The sequence below is a fragment of the Botryllus schlosseri genome, chromosome 1 (assembly GCF_051294905.1).
Source record: "Botryllus schlosseri isolate E-star chromosome 1, Bs_hap1, whole genome shotgun sequence".
Lineage (NCBI taxonomy): Eukaryota > Metazoa > Chordata > Ascidiacea > Stolidobranchia > Styelidae > Botryllus > Botryllus schlosseri.
Window position 1 is genome coordinate 29,305,662 of NC_137236.1, and position 17,355 is coordinate 29,323,016.

The 17,355-nt window shown below is 40.9% G+C and overlaps 2 protein-coding genes and 13 non-coding genes across 15 annotated transcripts in view; 1 reads left to right on the forward strand and 14 right to left on the reverse strand.

Annotated features, from left to right (window-relative positions):
• Positions 1-17,355, reverse strand: part of LOC145434931 (uncharacterized) — a 41,756-nt gene that overhangs the window by 15,236 nt on the left and 9,165 nt on the right. The gene's annotated exons all lie outside the window — the stretch shown is intronic.
• Positions 1-17,355, forward strand: part of LOC145435195 (cornifelin homolog B-like) — a 150,616-nt gene that overhangs the window by 12,495 nt on the left and 120,766 nt on the right. The gene's annotated exons all lie outside the window — the stretch shown is intronic.
• Positions 1,177-1,249, reverse strand: Trnar-ucg (transfer RNA arginine (anticodon UCG)). Its single transcript has one exon. It is a non-coding gene; the product is annotated as a tRNA-Arg (tRNA).
• On the reverse strand, positions 2,050-2,122 carry Trnar-acg (transfer RNA arginine (anticodon ACG)). The gene has a single exon. It is a non-coding gene; the product is annotated as a tRNA-Arg (tRNA).
• Positions 3,434-3,506, reverse strand: Trnar-ucg (transfer RNA arginine (anticodon UCG)). The gene has a single exon. It is a non-coding gene; the product is annotated as a tRNA-Arg (tRNA).
• Trnar-acg (transfer RNA arginine (anticodon ACG)) lies at positions 5,931-6,003 on the reverse strand. The gene has a single exon. It is a non-coding gene; the product is annotated as a tRNA-Arg (tRNA).
• Trnar-ucg (transfer RNA arginine (anticodon UCG)) lies at positions 7,956-8,028 on the reverse strand. Its single transcript has one exon. It is a non-coding gene; the product is annotated as a tRNA-Arg (tRNA).
• Positions 8,777-8,849, reverse strand: Trnar-acg (transfer RNA arginine (anticodon ACG)). The gene has a single exon. It is a non-coding gene; the product is annotated as a tRNA-Arg (tRNA).
• On the reverse strand, positions 10,803-10,875 carry Trnar-ucg (transfer RNA arginine (anticodon UCG)). Its single transcript has one exon. It is a non-coding gene; the product is annotated as a tRNA-Arg (tRNA).
• Positions 11,616-11,688, reverse strand: Trnar-acg (transfer RNA arginine (anticodon ACG)). The gene has a single exon. It is a non-coding gene; the product is annotated as a tRNA-Arg (tRNA).
• On the reverse strand, positions 13,623-13,695 carry Trnar-ucg (transfer RNA arginine (anticodon UCG)). Its single transcript has one exon. It is a non-coding gene; the product is annotated as a tRNA-Arg (tRNA).
• Trnar-acg (transfer RNA arginine (anticodon ACG)) lies at positions 14,436-14,508 on the reverse strand. The gene has a single exon. It is a non-coding gene; the product is annotated as a tRNA-Arg (tRNA).
• Positions 14,823-14,895, reverse strand: Trnar-ucg (transfer RNA arginine (anticodon UCG)). Its single transcript has one exon. It is a non-coding gene; the product is annotated as a tRNA-Arg (tRNA).
• Trnar-acg (transfer RNA arginine (anticodon ACG)) lies at positions 15,555-15,627 on the reverse strand. The gene has a single exon. It is a non-coding gene; the product is annotated as a tRNA-Arg (tRNA).
• Positions 16,785-16,857, reverse strand: Trnar-ucg (transfer RNA arginine (anticodon UCG)). The gene has a single exon. It is a non-coding gene; the product is annotated as a tRNA-Arg (tRNA).

A 17,355-nucleotide genomic window follows, 5' to 3' on the forward strand; every position in this document is an offset into this window, starting at 1 on the left:
TGATATCATCATCTCATCACCTATCTCAGTATGGAACACAGATACACCGGCTTTTGCGTGAAATCCGCAATGCGTTAGGTAGGCTAAGTGTCAGATCAGCGCACATCTCTACCATACTCGAACTTAATAACGAAATTGCTGCCCTAATCATTGAGTGTCAACCTTGAGACTTGGCACAGCGTTCGATACTAAAATCAAGACATACCATGTAAAAGTTCATGACGGATCGAGCTAAGGAGCATCGTTAAAATCAATGGAGACCAATACCGGCTTTGCGTGAAATATGTTTGCGATACATGACCGATCAGCACACACTCGACTTTGGAAACGGAATTACTACCCTAAACTTTGAGTAGAAACCCTGAAACTTAGGACAGTGTTAAATACCACCATCACGACATGACATACCAAGTTTCAAGAATTATCATGGTGTGAAACACCATCAAAATCGACCTGTACCAGCAACGGTCGACTCAACGCATATCACGGTATCCGAGTTCAGATATAGATACGATTGTTACATCACACCTTAGGGGCGAGCAAGCATATTTGCCCCGGTTGCTCGGCCATTTTACGAATAGGAGAGAGTAAAGCAACGTTTCTTAATTGTGCGCAGCTTTGCGAGAATAGATAGTGAAAGCTTGTTATGAGCGCTACCGGGGCAAGCCCCGGCTAGGCATTCACAAAGCGAAAACACAGAAGAGAATTCGATTTTCGCGGAGACTTCGCTATGTATGGGCATTTGCAAGCGAAAGCACAAGAAGAACGCGGGTTTCGCTGTGATCTCGATATATATTGAGCGCTGTGCGTCTATAAATGGTTAAATTGTTATTGAACAGAATTTTAGGTGGGGCAATGCCCCAGTTGCCCTATAGGACGAGCCGCCACTGTATACACTGTACAGTCAATAGCTGTGTTGTACTATTTCCCAACAGTACCCATAATCACATGCTGTTAAGCAACATTATTTTACATAAATCTAGATGAGGTGGAACGAAGGTTTGCCATGCGAACGATCGTGCAAAAATATGCGGATGAGTGGCAAGGAATGGCTATATAAAGCAGAAACAGCAATGCAAGGAGTGCTTAGCAGAGCCTCAATGTCCATTAACATTGTGTGTGTGGCCAATAGATGTCCGACGACCGTACGTGTGCTTTAGGCGACGAAGACAAAAATGACCCCGAAGGGACTCGAACCCTCAATCTTCTGATTCGAAGTCAGACGCCTTATCCATTAGGCCACGAGGCCGCCGGAGTTATACCTCAACTACCTTGTACTTACCAGAAGACTATGAATCTGTGATAACGTGAGACAGCCTTGCATTATCTGGTAATATTTGATTACGAAATAATGTGGCATATATCTTTGATTCGTGCATTTCAAAGAAAATGCGACCCTGAAGGGATTCGAACCCTCAGTCTACTGATTAGAAATTAGACGGTGTGTCTATTAGGCTACGAACTGCCGCATCAATATTGTTTTTCAATTAAAAACCCTTTGAACTCGAATGAACTGGTATCGCTTTTGCACTATACTGCGTTATGGAGCAGGAGCAGCCATCATAAGTGACACATCATTGAAGTATTTGTTTTGCCCGCTAACCATCTCTCTCTCTCTCTCTCTCTCTCTCTATCTATCCAATGATTCAGTCCCGCAAAGCGTGATGTTACTTTACCAAACGAAATCTGCAGGTTAAACCATAAACCATGTGATGATTATAGATATGCGCGAAGCTCCGTAACCCAACCAATTCGTGGGCCGCCTAAATTTGTACCCCGGCCACGAAAGATGAGTTTGGATACTATCTAACAAGCTTGACCGGAAGGGACTCGAACTCGCAACCTCCCGACTCGACGTCGGACGCCTTGTTCAATGTTCATTTATGCCACGCGTTGCTTATCAGAACCGAAAACGTTTGTCTTCAGTATTGAATGCATTGCCATATAAAGAAGTGAGGCTATTTAATACACCCTGCATCGTGGCTCCGAAATTTGTGAATTGCTGTTTGAAATGACGAATTGAGGCTTGTACGGAGGAAGTAAAAAGTATGACCTCGAAGGGACTCGAACCCTTAATCTTCTGATTCGTAGTCAGACGCCTTATCCATTGGGCCACGAGGCCGCGCGATGACAGGCGCTTGTGCGGAATAGATCTTAAGTGTAATCAATTGCGATTGCGATTATTTATGGAAATGCCAATGCGATTTTGATTACCATTACGACCAAATGTCGTATTGACCGAAATACGATCACGATTATTTATGATTGTATTAGCGCCGAACTTTACCGTCGGAACGGATGCAATTTCGTAGTTGCTCTCTGCGTATCCTAAGTCATTTCGCGAGCTGGAACTTCGTGATGTGCTTTTCGAGTTCGACGAACTGAGGTATGTGTTTGTTGGGTTGAGCTATATAGGATGACCCCGAAGGGACTCTAATCCGAAGACTTGAATATTATGCCACGTGACCCTACATTGTGTAAACCAGCACTTCTGTACCTTAACTTTTGAATTGATTTACTATTCGTGTACGACTGTTCGTGCGAGAAGTTACCGTAACTCAACCGCATCTCGACACGTGTGGCTTGTTTTAGAAAGATTATTCATTGAGGTTCGTGTTCATTTTGGTTAAACTAAAAGTATGACCCCGAATATGGTCGCATTTAAAACAAAAATCAATTTAAATGACACATGTTAAATCAAGGCCCTAATTTAAAACATTTTCTTCGTGCTATGACGTCACGAATATTCAATTCTGACGCCATAATGGATTGACATTGACAGTTGAAAATATAGGGTAAATATGGCTCCTTTCACGAAATATCTGTACTATTAATGTTGAACCGACTATTTTGAGGGTTCCAACCATCCCATATCGATATACGTCGGCTATATCTGGTGTTAATTGTCCGTAGGCACATACAACCCGTTTTTTGGAAAGTATATACACAATTACGGCATAATTTTACGACTTCAAAATCACAATTTATTTTAAAAGAATATTTTTTAAAACACTGTTTAAAACATGTTTTAGACAAAGTGTTTTGAAACACCGTTTGTTTTAAATGCAACCTTAATCCCAAAAGGATTCGCACCGACGGCACCGTCAATCTTCTGATTCGAAGTCAGACGCCTTATCCATTAGAGACCTTGACGCCATGCGAGGACCGAAAACTTTCGCATTCAAAATTGATGCGTTTTCCGTATATATGAGTCAAGCCATGTTCACAAGCCTATAGCGTGGGCCGAAAATGTATGAACTGCTTCGAAAATGGTGAATTGAAGCTAGTGCTGTCAGATGCATCAGCAATATTCGTGTACGTGAGACGTGAGTAAGGTTAGGCAGCGCAACACATTCTACAGTCCTGACATTTATGGGCTGCTTTTGAAATATGACAAAAATAGTGGTATTATTCTTTTTTATACTTAAAAGCATGACCCCGAAGGGACTCGAACCCTCAATCTTCTGATTCGAAGTCAGACGCCTTATCCATTAGGCCACGAGGCCGCGCTGCAATGGGACAGATCTTTGACATCATTGCAATTCATGTAAAACTATGACATTAATATTGTTTATCAATTAAAATCCACTTGAACGCGGATATACTGGTATCGATCTTGCACTACTATACGTTACGAAGCAGGAACAGTCATCATATTTCTTACATCATTGAAGCATTTGGTTTTGCCCACCATTCCATATCTCTACAAAGGGATCAGTGCTGTGGTGCGAGAAGTTACTTTACTAGACTTATTCTGCAGGCGCGACATTTGTGACCTGTTTTTGAAAGACAACTATTGATTGTGGTTAAACTAAAAATCATGGGATTTTAGTAGATATGCGCGAAGCTCCGTCACCTAATCTATTCATGGACCGCCCAAACCTCCAACCCGGTTACAAAAGACTATTATGGATAGCGCTTTGGGAACCCGAAGGGACTCGAGCTCTCAACTGTTCGATTCGACGTATTGTGGGGTTCAGCTAAAGCCAAATACTTGAATCGGATTAAAAGCCTGCAGAATAAAGCAATTAAATTGACTTGTCTCGCCAATCGCAGAGATAGTGTAAATCCTTTATATAGCCACTTGAACATCTTAAAAGTTGAAGATATCCACTTTTATGAAATAGGTAAGCTCATGCATGGCTACTACAATGAGAGCCTACCAGAAATCTTCCTAGACTATTTCACTCATCTCACCAGTCACAATTCACACAATACCCAAGGCTCTTCTATGAATCTATTCTTACCCAGAGAACATCCTAAGACTATCAGTTTCCAAGGTCCTCGTATATGGAACTCCATTCCACCCCATATTAAAGATAAACCACTCCATATCTTTAAACAAATGTTTCACGAATATCTTGTAGGAAAATATGAACATTCTTAATAAATGTGTCAATCAGCATCTCTTTGCCTAGTTTGTGTTCCTGTAGCCAGTGCAATTGTTTTATCTCGTCTATTCAGGTTACCTACTGTGATCCCACTTAGTTTTTCATCTGTTTCTGATACATTGCGTATATGTTATATTTTTTGCTTGCAAATGTGTTATATTATGTGATAAGTTTCATACTACAACCATCCTTTCAGGCTGTAGCTGACTTGATGATCTCCCGATCCCTTCGCTACAGCCTGGTTCTGAATTATATATACTTTGCTTTGTATTTATCTATATGTGTATTATCAATGTTCATGGACCGAATAAATTCTCTCTCTCTCTCTCTCTCTCTCGACGTCGGATGCGTTTTTCTTTTAGGCCACTCGGGCGTGTCAGAACCGAAAACGTTTGTCTTCAGAAATGATATCATTGGCGTAGAAAGGAGTGAAGTTACATAATCCAACCCGCATCGTGGGTCCGAAATTTATGACATGCTGTTTGAAATGACAATTTAACGCTTCTGTATCGAATTCCGAATTATTTTCTATTGGGTCGCGGGACCTTGCAGGTGTAAACCAGTGAACCTCAAAATTTGTCGTCAAAACTGATATAATATTCGCGTGCGTGCGTGAGGTTAGATAACGCAACATATTTTGCAGGCCTGGCATTTATGGCCTGCTTTTGAAATATGACAAAATTAAGGTTGTGTTATTATTTTTTATTTGAAACCGTGACCCCGAAGGGACTCGAACCTTCAATCTTCTGATTCGAAGTCGGACGCCTTATCCATTAGGCCACGAGGTCGCGCTGGGGGTGGTCAGATCTTTGACGTCACGAATCAAAATTTATGTAAAACTATCGCAATAATATTGTTTTTTTAAATTGACACCCCTTTGAACGCGGATGTACCGGTATCGATCTTGCACTACTAAGCGTTACTAATTAGGAACAATCATCATATTTGTCACATTGAAGTATCCGAGTTTGCCCACTATTCCATATCTCTACCAAAAGATTCAGTGCTTTAGTGCGGAAGTTAAGTTACTTGACTTAACTTATTCTGCAGGCCCGACAATTCATAGAGTTGTTCAAAAATAACTTTTTTCCCGGATTCCGAACATTCGCTGATTAAATTGTCAGGTTACCCTTAAAAACGCGGCACACCGAATTTTATTCAATTCTAACCAGTATAAGCCGCCGAAGAGCCAATTTAAATTTTTAAATTATCACGATAAATTATTTAAATATAGTTCTCAAAATTTTAGGTAAACCCCATGGAATTGTGGAGTTGTCTTCAAAAACGATGCAAAACAAATTTGACTCAATTCTAACCCGTAGAAGAGGTATTATTAACGATTTTCATATATAATTCTGGGATTATCCACCGTCAATGCCGTCAGAGCCGAAAACTTTCGTCTTCAGTATAGATTTCATTGCTGTAGAAAGGTGTGAAGTTACCTAATCCAACTCGCATATAGTGGATCCGGAATTTATGATATGCTGTTCGAAATGACAATTCGAAGCTTGTACGCAGTTTTAGAAGAATTAAAAGGTGTGACCACGAAGGGACTCGAACCCTCAATCTTCTGATTCGTAGTCAGACGCCTTATCCATTGGGCCACGAGGCCGCTGTGTGACTATAAGGACTTGTACGGAATAGACGTTCGGTGTATTCATTTGGGATTGCAATTACTTCTGGAAATGCGACCTTTTCGAGCATAACGCACTTAAGAATGTATTTTTCTTCTAATCGTCGCCCTGAAGACTTATATATTATGACACGTGACCATACATGTGTAAACCAGAATTTCTGACATTTAACGTTTGAATTGATTTACTATTTGCGTACGACTATAGGAAAGGTGCGTGAAGTTACCGAAACTCAAAAGAAAATCAACATTTATGGTCTTTGAAATATAACGTATTGAAGTTCGTTTTTATTTCGGGTAAACTAAAAAGCATGACCCCGAAGGGACTCGAACCCTCAGTCAGACGCCTTATGCATTAGGCCACGAGGCCGAACCATGGCTGGTCGAGTCATTTATGTCACCACTCAAAATCCGTGCCAAACTATCGCATTAATATTGTTTTTCAATTAAAAATCCTTTCAACGCGATTGAACACCATTCCATATCTCTAGCACAGGATTCAATGCAATAGTAGGTGAAGATATTATACCGAACCTATTCCGCAGGGCCGACATCTTTGACCTGTTTCTGGAAGATAGCAATTGTTTATGGTTAAACTGACAAGCATGTGATTTTTCTATGTATGCGCGAAGCTCAGTACTCCAGTCTATTAACGGGCTGCCTAAATTTGTAACCCGGTTGCTGAGGATGATTGTGGATAGCGCTTTTTGAATGGAAATTAAAAAGTTTGGCCCAAAGGTACTCGAGCTCGTAACCCCTGACACGCGTCGGACGCCATGTTCATTAGGCCGCGTGGTGCGTATCAAATGAGGAGGTCAGGTCTTTGACGTCATGCATCCAAATTCATGTAAAACTATCGCAATAATATTGTTTATCAATGGAAAACCCTTTGAACTCGGATATACTGGTATCGATCTTGCACTACTATACGTTACGAAGCAGACAGTCATCATATTTGTCACATCATCGAAGTATTTGGTTTTGCCCAATATTCCATATATCTACCAAAGGCTCCAGTGCTGTAGTGCTGGAAGTTACTTTACTAGACTTATTCAGCAGGCCCGACATCAGTGACCTGTTTTTGAAATATAACGATTGATTGTGGTTAAACTAAAATAAACTGTGATTTCTGCAGATATGCGTGAAACCTGCGTCGCCTGATTTATTCATGGACCGCGTAAATCTGTAACCCGGTGACGAAAGACGATCGTGGATAGCGATTTTTGGATGGAAACTAAAATGGTTAACCCGAAGGGACTCGAACTCTCGCGAACTCGTTGTTCATTTAGGCGGCGCTGGGCGTATCAGAACCGAAAACGATTGTCGTCAGAATTGATATCATTGCCGTAAAAAAGAGTGAAGTTACTTATTCCAACCCGCATCGTGGGTCCGAAATTTACGACATGCTGTTTGAAATGACAATTTGATGCGTGTGCGAAGTTTGATTGAGGAGAAAATAAAAAGTGCGACCTCGAAGGGACTCGGACCCTCAATATTCTGATTCGTATTGACACTCCTTATCAATTGGGCCACGAGTGATACGATGTGACATAATTGTGCGGAATACGTCTTCACGTGCAGAATCGGTCAACTGGATAATGCTAGCTGTCTAATTTCACTAAATTAGAGCGAAAGCAGGCTATCCCAAGCCATTTCGCACAGAAGAGACTCTAATCCTGCTCACCGTAACTCCTCCGCAACTCCACCTTTATGGTCTGCTTTTGAAAGATTATGCGTTAAGGTTCGTGTTTATTTTGGTTAAACCAGGTGTAAATGATATAGAACATCAAAATTTGTCGTCAAAATCGATGTAATATCCGTGTACGTGCTTAGGGTTAGGTAATGCGACATGTTCTGCATGTCTGACATGTATGGCATGCCTTTGAAATATGACAAAATGAAGGTTGTGCTCTTTTTTTATACTAAAAGCGTGACCCCGAAGGGACTCGAACCCTCAATCTTCTGATTCGAAGTCAGACGCCTTATCCATTAGGCCACGAGGCCGCGCTGCAGGTGGTGAGATCTTTGACGTCACGGATCGAAAGTTATGTGAAACTATCGCATTAATATTGTTTTTAAAATTGAAACCCATTTGAACGCGGATGTACGGGTATCGATATTGCACTACTATGCGTTACGAATTAGGAACATTCATCATATTTCTCACATCATTGAAGTATCTGAGTTTGCCCACTATTCCATATCTCTACCAAAGGATTCAGTGCTGTAGTGCCGTATTTACTTTACCAAACTTATTCTGCAGGCCCGACAATTCATAGAGTTGTTCAAAAATAACTTTTTTCCCGGATTCCGAACATTCGCTGATTAAATTGTCAGGTTACCCTTAAAAACGCGGCACACCGAATTTTATTCAATTCTAACCAGTATAAGCCGCCGAAGAGCCAATTTAAATTTTTAAATTATCACGATAAATTATTTAAATATACTTCTCAAAATTTTAGGTAAACCCCATGGAATTGTGGAGTTGTCTTCAAAAACGATGCAAAACAAATTTGACTCAATTCTAACCCGTAGAAGAGGTATTATTAACGATTTTCATATATAATTCTGGGATTATCCACCGTCAATGCCGTCAGAGCCGAAAACTTTCGTCTTCAGTATAGATTTCATTGCTGTAGAAAGGTGTGAAGTTACCTAATGCAACTCGCATATAGTGGATCCGGAATTTATGATATGCTGTTCGAAATGACAATTTGAAGCTTGTACGCAGTTTTAGAAGAATTAAAAGGTATGACCTCGAAGGGACTCGAACCCTCAATCTTCTGATTCGTAGTCAGACGCCTTATCCATTGGGCCACGAGGCCGCTGTGTGACTATAAGGACTTGTACGGAATACAGGTTCGGTGTATTCATTTGGGATTGCAATTACTTCTGGAAATGCGACCTTTTCGAGCATAACGCACTTAAGAATGTATTTTTCTTCTAATCGTCGCCCTGAAGACTTATATATTATGACACGTGACCATACATGTGTAAACCTGAATTTCTGACATTTAACGTTTGAATTGATTTACTATTTGCGTACGACTATAGGAAAGGTGCGTGAAGTTACCGAAACTCAAAAGAAAATCAACATTTATGGTCTTTGAAATATAACGTATTGAAGTTCGTTTTTATTTCGGGTAAACTAAAAAGCATGACCCCGAAGGGACTCGAACCCTCAGTCAGACGCCTTATGCATTAGGCCACGAGGCCGAACCATGGCTGGTCGAGTCATTTATGTCACCACTCAAAATCCGTGCAAAACTATCGCATTAATATTGTTTTTCAATTAAAAAACCTTTGAACGCGATTGAACACCATTCCATATCTCTAGCACAGGATTCAATGCAATAGTAGGTGAAGATATTTTACCGAACCTATTCCGCAGGGCCGACATCTTTGACCTGTTTCTGGAAGATAGCAATTGTTTATGGTTAAACTGACAAGAATGTGATTTTTCTATGTATGCGCGAAGCTCAGTACTCCAGTCTATTAACGGGCTGCCTAAATTTGTAACCCGGTTGCTAAGGATGATTGTGGATAGCGCTTTTTGAATGGAAATTAAAAAGTTTGGCCCAAAGGTACTCGAGCTCGTAACCCCTGACACGCGTCGGACGCCATGTTCATTAGGCCGCGTGGTGCGTATCAAATGAGGAGGTCAGGTCTTTGACGTCATGCATCCAAATTCATGTAAAACTATCGCAATAATATTGTTTATCAATGGAAAACCCTTTGAACTCGGATATACTGGTATCGATCTTGCACTACTATACGTTACGAAGCAGGAACAGTCATCATATTTGTCACATCATTGAAGTATTTGGTTTTGCCCAATATTCCATATATCTACCAAAGGCTCCAGTGCTGTAGTGCTGGAAGTTACTTTACTAGACTTATTCTGCAGGCCCGACATCAGTGACCTGTTTTTGAAATATAACGGTTGATTGTGGTAAACTAAAATAAACTGTGATTTCTGCAGATATGCGTGAAACCTGCGTCGCCTGATTTATTCATGGACCGCGTAAATCTGTAACCCGGTTACGAAAGACGATCGTGGATAGCGATTTTTGGATGGAAACTAAAATGGTTAAACCGAAGGGACTCGAACTCTCGCGAACTCGTTGTTCATTTAGGCGGCGCTGGGCGTATCAGAACCGAAAACGATTGTCGTCAGAATTGATATCATTGCCGTAAAAAGGAGTGAAGTTACTTATTCCAACCCGCATCGTGGGTCCGAAATTTACGACATGCTGTTTGAAATGACAATTTGATGCGTGTGCGAAGTTTGATTGAGGAGAAAATAAAAAGTGCGACCTCGAAGGGACTCGGACCCTCAATATTCTGATTCGTATTGACACTCCTTATCAATTGGGCCACGAGTGATACGATGTGACATAATTGTGCGGAATACGTCTTCACGTGCAGACTCGGTCAACTGGATAATGCTAGCTGTCTAATTTCACTAAATTAGAGCGCAAGCAGGCTATCCCAAGCCATTTCGCACAGAAGAGACTCTAATCCTGCTCACCGTAACTCCTCCGCAACTCCACCTTTATGGTCTGCTTTTGAAAGATTATGCGTTAAGGTTCGTGTTTATTTTGGTTAAACGAGGTGTAAATGATATAGAACATCAAAATTTGTCGTCAAAATCGATGTAATATCCGTGTACGTGCTTAGGGTTAGGTAATGCGACATGTTCTGCATGTCTGACATGTATGGTATGCCTTTGAAATATGACAAAATGAAGGTTGTGCTCTTTTTTTATACTAAAAGCGTGACCCCGAAGGGACTCGAACCCTCAATTTTCTGATTCGAAGTCAGACGCCTTATCCATTAGGCCACGAGGCCGCGCTGCAGGTGGTGAGATCTTTGACGTCACGGATCGAAAGTTATGTGAAACTATCGCATTAATATTGTTTTTAAAATTGAAACCCATTTGAACGCGGATGTACGGGTATCGATATTGCACTACTATGCGTTACGAATTAGGAACATTCATCATATTTCTCACATCATTGAAGTATCTGAGTTTGCCCACTATTCCATATCTCTACCAAAGGATTCAGTGCTGTAGTGCCGTATTTACTTTACCTAACTTATTCTGCAGGCCCGACAATTTATAGAGTTGTTCAAAAATAACTTTTTTCCCGGATTCCGGACATTCACTGATTAAATTGTCAGGTTACCCTTAAAAACGCTGCACACCAAATTTGGTTCAATTTTAACCAGTATAAGTCCCCGCAGAGTGAATTTAAATTTTTAATTTATCACGATAAATTAATAGAAAAGTTCTAAAATTAGTAGGTAAACCCCCTGGAATTGGGGCGTTGTCTTCAAAAAGGATGCAAAACAAATATGACTCAATTCTAACCCTACGGGAGCTATTAGAGATTTTCATATATAATTCTGGGATTATCCACCGACAATGCCGTCAGAACCGAGAGCTTTTGTCTTCAGAATTGAATTCATTGCTGTGGAAAGGAGTGAAGTTACCTTATCCAACCCGCATAGTGGGTCTGGAATTTATTGTATGCTGTTTGAAATGACAATTCAAGGCTTGTACGCAGTATTAGAAGAATTAAAAGGAATGACCTCGAAGGGACTTGAACCCTCAATCTTCTGATTCGTAGTCAGACGCCTTATCCATTGGGCCACGAGGCCGCTGGGTGACTAAGGACTTGTACGGAATAGACCTTTGGTGTATTCACTTGGGATTGTAATTACTTCTGGAAATGCGACCTTTTCGAGCATCACGCACTTAAAAATGTTTATTGAACTATAAAAAATTACCCTCTAACCCTGGCGCTGAAAACTTTTATATTATGACACGTGACCTTAGATGTGTAAACCAGAATTTCTGAAATTTAACGTTTGAATTGATTTACTATTTGCGTACGTCTGTAGGAGGGGTGCTTGAAGTTGCCGTAACTCAAAAGCAACTCAACTCGTGTTTATTTCGGGTAAACTAAAAAGCATGACCCCGAAGGGACTCGAACCCTCAGTCAGACGCCTTATGCATTAGGCCACGAGGCCGAACCATGGCTGGTCGAGTCATTTATGTCACCACTCAAAATCCGTGCAAAACTATCGCATTAATATTGTTTTTCAATTAAAAATCCTTTCAACGCGATTGAACACCATTCCATATCTCTAGCACAGGATTCAATGCAATAGTAGGTGAAGATATTTTACCGAACCTATTCCGCAGGGCCGACATCTTTGACCTGTTTCTGGAAGATAGCAATTGTTTATGGTTAAACTGACAAGCATGTGATTTTTCTACGTATGCGCGAAGCTCAGTACTCCAGTCTATTAACGGGCTGCCTAAATTTGTAACCCGGTTGCTAAGGATGATTGTGGATAGCGCTTTTTGAATGGAAATTAAAAAGTTTGGCCCAAAGGTACTCGAGCTCGTAACCCCTGACACGCGTCGGACGCCATGTTCATTAGGCCGCGTGGTGCGTATCAAATGAGGAGGTCAGGTCTTTGACGTCATGCATCCAAATTCATGTAAAACTATCGCAATAATATTGTTTATCAATGGAAAACCCTTTGAACTCGGATATACTGGTATCGATCTTGCACTACTATACGTTACGAAGCAGGAACAGTCATCATATTTGTCACATCATTGAAGTATTTGGTTTTGCCCAATATTCCATATATCTACCAAAGGCTCCAGTGCTGTAGTGCTGGAAGTTACTTTACTAGACTTATTCTGCAGGCCCGACATCAGTGACCTGTTTTTGAAATATAACGGTTGATTGTGGTAAACTAAAATAAACTGTGATTTCTGCAGATATGCGTGAAACCTGCGTCGCCTGATTTATTCATGGACCGCGTAAATCTGTAACCCGGTTACGAAAGACGATCGTGGATAGCGATTTTTGGATGGAAACTAAAATGGTTAACCCGAAGGGACTCGAACTCTCGCGAACTCGTTGTTCATTTAGGCGGCGCTGGGCGTATCAGAACCGAAAACGATTGTCGTCAGAATTGATATCATTGCCGTAAAAAGGAGTGAAGTTACTTATTCCAACCCGCATCGTGGGTCCGAAATTTACGACATGCTGTTTGAAATGACAATTTGATGCGTGTGCGAAGTTTGATTGAGGAGAAAATAAAAAGTGCGACCTCGAAGGGACTCGGACCCTCAATATTCTGATTCGTATTGACACTCCTTATCAATTGGGCCACGAGTGATACGATGTGACATAATTGTGCGGAATACGTCTTCACGTGCAGACTCGGTCAACTGGATAATGCTAGCTGTCTAATTTCACTAAATTAGAGCGAAAGCAGGCTATCCCAAGCCATTTCGCACAGAAGAGACTCTAATCCTGCTCACCGTAACTCCTCCGCAACTCCACCTTTATGGTCTGCTTTTGAAAGATTATGCGTTAAGGTTCGTGTTTATTTTGGTTAAACCAGGTGTAAATGATATAGAACATCAAAATTTGTCGTCAAAATCGATGTAATATCCGTGTACGTGCTTAGGGTTAGGTAATGCGACATGTTCTGCATGTCTGACATGTATGGTATGCCTTTGAAATATGACAAAATGAAGGTTGTGCTCTTTTTTTATACTAAAAGCGTGACCCCGAAGGGACTCGAACCCTCAATCTTCTGATTCGAAGTCAGACGCCTTATCCATTAGGCCACGAGGCCGCGCTGCAGGTGGTGAGATCTTTGACGTCACGCATCGAAATTTATGTGAAACTATCGCATTAATATTGTTTTTAAAATTAAAACCCATTTGAACGCGGATGTACGGGTATCGATATTGCACTACTATGCGTTACGAATTAGGAACAGTCATCATATTTCTCACATCATTGAAGTATCTGAGTTTGCCCACTATTCCATATCTCTACCAAAGGATTCAGTGCTGTAGTGCCGTATTTACTTTACCTAACTTATTCTGCAGGCCCGACAATTTATAGAGTTGTTCAAAAATAACTTTTTTCCCGGATTCCGGACATTCACTGATTAAATTGTCAGGTTACCCTTAAAAACGCTGCACACCAAATTTGGTTCAATTTTAACCAGTATAAGTCCCCGCAGAGTGAATTTAAATTTTTAATTTATCACGATAAATTAATAGAAAAGTTCTAAAATTAGTAGGTAAACCCCCTGGAATTGGGGCGTTGTCTTCAAAAAGGATGCAAAACAAATATGACTCAATTCTAACCCTACGGGAGCTATTAGAGATTTTCATATATAATTCTGGGATTATCCACCGACAATGCCGTCAGAACCGAGAGCTTTTGTCTTCAGAATTGAATTCATTGCTGTGGAAAGGAGTGAAGTTACCTTATCCAACCCGCATAGTGGGTCTGGAATTTATTGTATGCTGTTTGAAATGACAATTCAAGGCTTGTACGCAGTATTAGAAGAATTAAAAGGAATGACCTCGAAGGGACTTGAACCCTCAATCTTCTGATTCGTAGTCAGACGCCTTATCCATTGGGCCACGAGGCCGCTGGGTGACTAAGGACTTGTACGGAATAGACCTTTGGTGTATTCACTTGGGATTGTAATTACTTCTGGAAATGCGACCTTTTCGAGCATCACGCACTTAAAAATGTTTATTGAACTATAAAAAATTACCCTCTAACCCTGGCGCTGAAAACTTTTATATTATGACACGTGACCTTAGATGTGTAAACCAGAATTTCTGAAATTTAACGTTTGAATTGATTTACTATTTGCGTACGTCTGTAGGAGGGGTGCTTGAAGTTGCCGTAACTCAAAAGCAACTCAACTCGTGTTTATTTCGGGTAAACTAAAAAGCATGACCCCGAAGGGACTCGAACCCTCAATCTTCTGATTCGAAGTCAGACGCCTTATCCATTAGGCCACGAGGCCGCACCGAAGCTGATCGGATCATTTACGTCAACACTCAATATTCATGCAAAATTATCGCATTAATATTGTTTTCAATTAAAAATATTTTGAACGCGATTGGACTGGTATCGATCTTGCACTACTGCGTTTGGAGCAGGAACAGTCATCATATATGTCACATCAATGAAGTATTTATTGGCTTTGCCCACTATTCCATATGCAATGCAGTAGTGCGTGAAGTTATTTCAGCCAACCCATACTGCAGGCCGACATTTGTGACCTCATTTTGAAAGATAACGATTTATTATTGTTAAAATAAAAAGCATGCGATTTTTGTATATATGAGCGAAGCTCAGTAATCCAGTATACTCATGGGCCGCTTAAATTTGTAAAGCGGTTGCGAAGGTTGATTGTGGATGGCGCATTTTGGATAGAAACTTAAACGTTTCGCCCGAAGGGACTCCAACTCCCAACCTTCGACTCGACGTCGGATGCCTTGTCCATTTAAGCCACGCAGTGCGTATCAGAACCAGAAACGTTTGTCTTCAGAATTGATTTCATAACCGTAGAAAGGAGTGAAGCTACCTAACCAACCCGCATCGTGGGTCCGAAATTTGTGACCTGCTGTTTGAAATGACAAATTGAGGCTTGTACGCTGTTGGAGGAGAAGCTAAAAAGTATGACCTCGAAGGGACTCGAACCCTCAATTTTCTGATTCGTAGTCAGACGCCTTATCCATTGGGCCACGAGGCCGCCACGGTGACGTCCATAACCTCAGATTTATCATGTCAGGATCGAGGTTGTTTTCGTATTGTGTGTGAAGTGAATCTATGTAAGCCAACCCAACTCGAAGATGACGAATTGAGCGGCGACAAATTAAGGGGTTACAATGTGGAATTGTAGTTGTTAAGTTCAATGCAATTTCTTCCGTACTGATGAAATAAAAAATTATATCAGATAGAACCACGAATTACATAAACTCTGACCAAGTAAAACCCTTGCAATAGTGCGACATGCCTTACCAACTGGATATTGAGACCCCAGCCGGTAGCATAATAATACTACTTCATCAACCGGGCGGTGTGCAGAATTATCATGATGAAAGGTAAACATTTAATTTGAAAGTAGCAACCCGATTATGGCGTGCAATTACCATAATATACTCTATCGGCAATGTCTATAAACTAAAGCGTTTCATTGCGAATACTGCTTATTTAGCAAGTATTGGATCATTTCGAGAAGTTTTAAATGGAATATCGTTGACAGCACGCCCTGTTTTAAATATCTATATAGTTCTTTCCTGAAATTCCCAAATTATCCGCGGAACACCTGAAATTCAGTAGCACATTTTGTGAATTCACTATGTCAGTGCGATCACAATTTTGATGACGATTACAGCAATATGTCGCAGTAATCGATTTACGATAACATAGAAATGTATAATCAGTACTATTTATCATTTCGGTACCGACGAATTTGTGCCAGATCGCATGCGATGTCGCACATGCGCTTGGGTCTACGTTTTCAGTGATCTCCTTGTCACATATGACGAGTAAACGTATTGATTGTTGAGCTTGGTCTGGATAGGATGGTCCTCAATATTCTGTGGCTATTTTGCACTTCTTATCTACTACGCTACGTGGCCTTGCAGGTGTAAACGAGAACCTCGAAATTTGTCGTCAGAATTGATGTAATATATTCGTGTACTCTACACAAGTACATCGCGATCAGCGTGTAATTGGATCTTCAATTGACCTCAGTGGCAATATGGGTTTGACGGAGGTAGAAAAGAGATATAGGCTGAAGTTTTCAAGCAAACCAAAGTCATATCATCCAAGAATGGATATAAAGGCCTGCTTTTGAAAGATGACAAATTGAAGGTCGTGTTATTTTTGTTAAGCGTAAAAGCATGACCCCGAAGGGACTGGAACCCTCAATCTTCTGATTCGAAGTCAGACGCCTTATCCATTAGGCCACGAGGCCACATGTCGTCGGGTAGAACCGAAAGGCTTTCTTCTCAAATTTCCGTAATTATCGTACCGTACATATATGAGTACGGCTATATTAACTAGCCTACAGCGTGGAACTTAGATTTATGACCAGCTCTTCGACAATGACGAAATAAGGCTGAGAATTTACGATAACTTTATTGTACGAGCTCGAAGCGACTCGAACCCGCACGCCTTATCCACGATCCACTTAGTAGGATCAGAACTTCATATCTGTAATGTCAGAATGAAGGCAATTTTCGTAAATGTGCGCGAAGCTAAGTAAACTGATCCAACAGATTTCGTGGGCGACAACTTGTGACCTACTGTTCGAAAATGACGAATTGAGCGTGTGCATTTTGTGAAGAACCAAAATGCATGATCCCACAGGGACTCGACACCTCAATCTTCTGATTCGTCGTCAGACGCCATATCCATTGGGCCATACGGGACCTACACGACTTGCGTAAGGGCCACAATTATATTTGTTCAT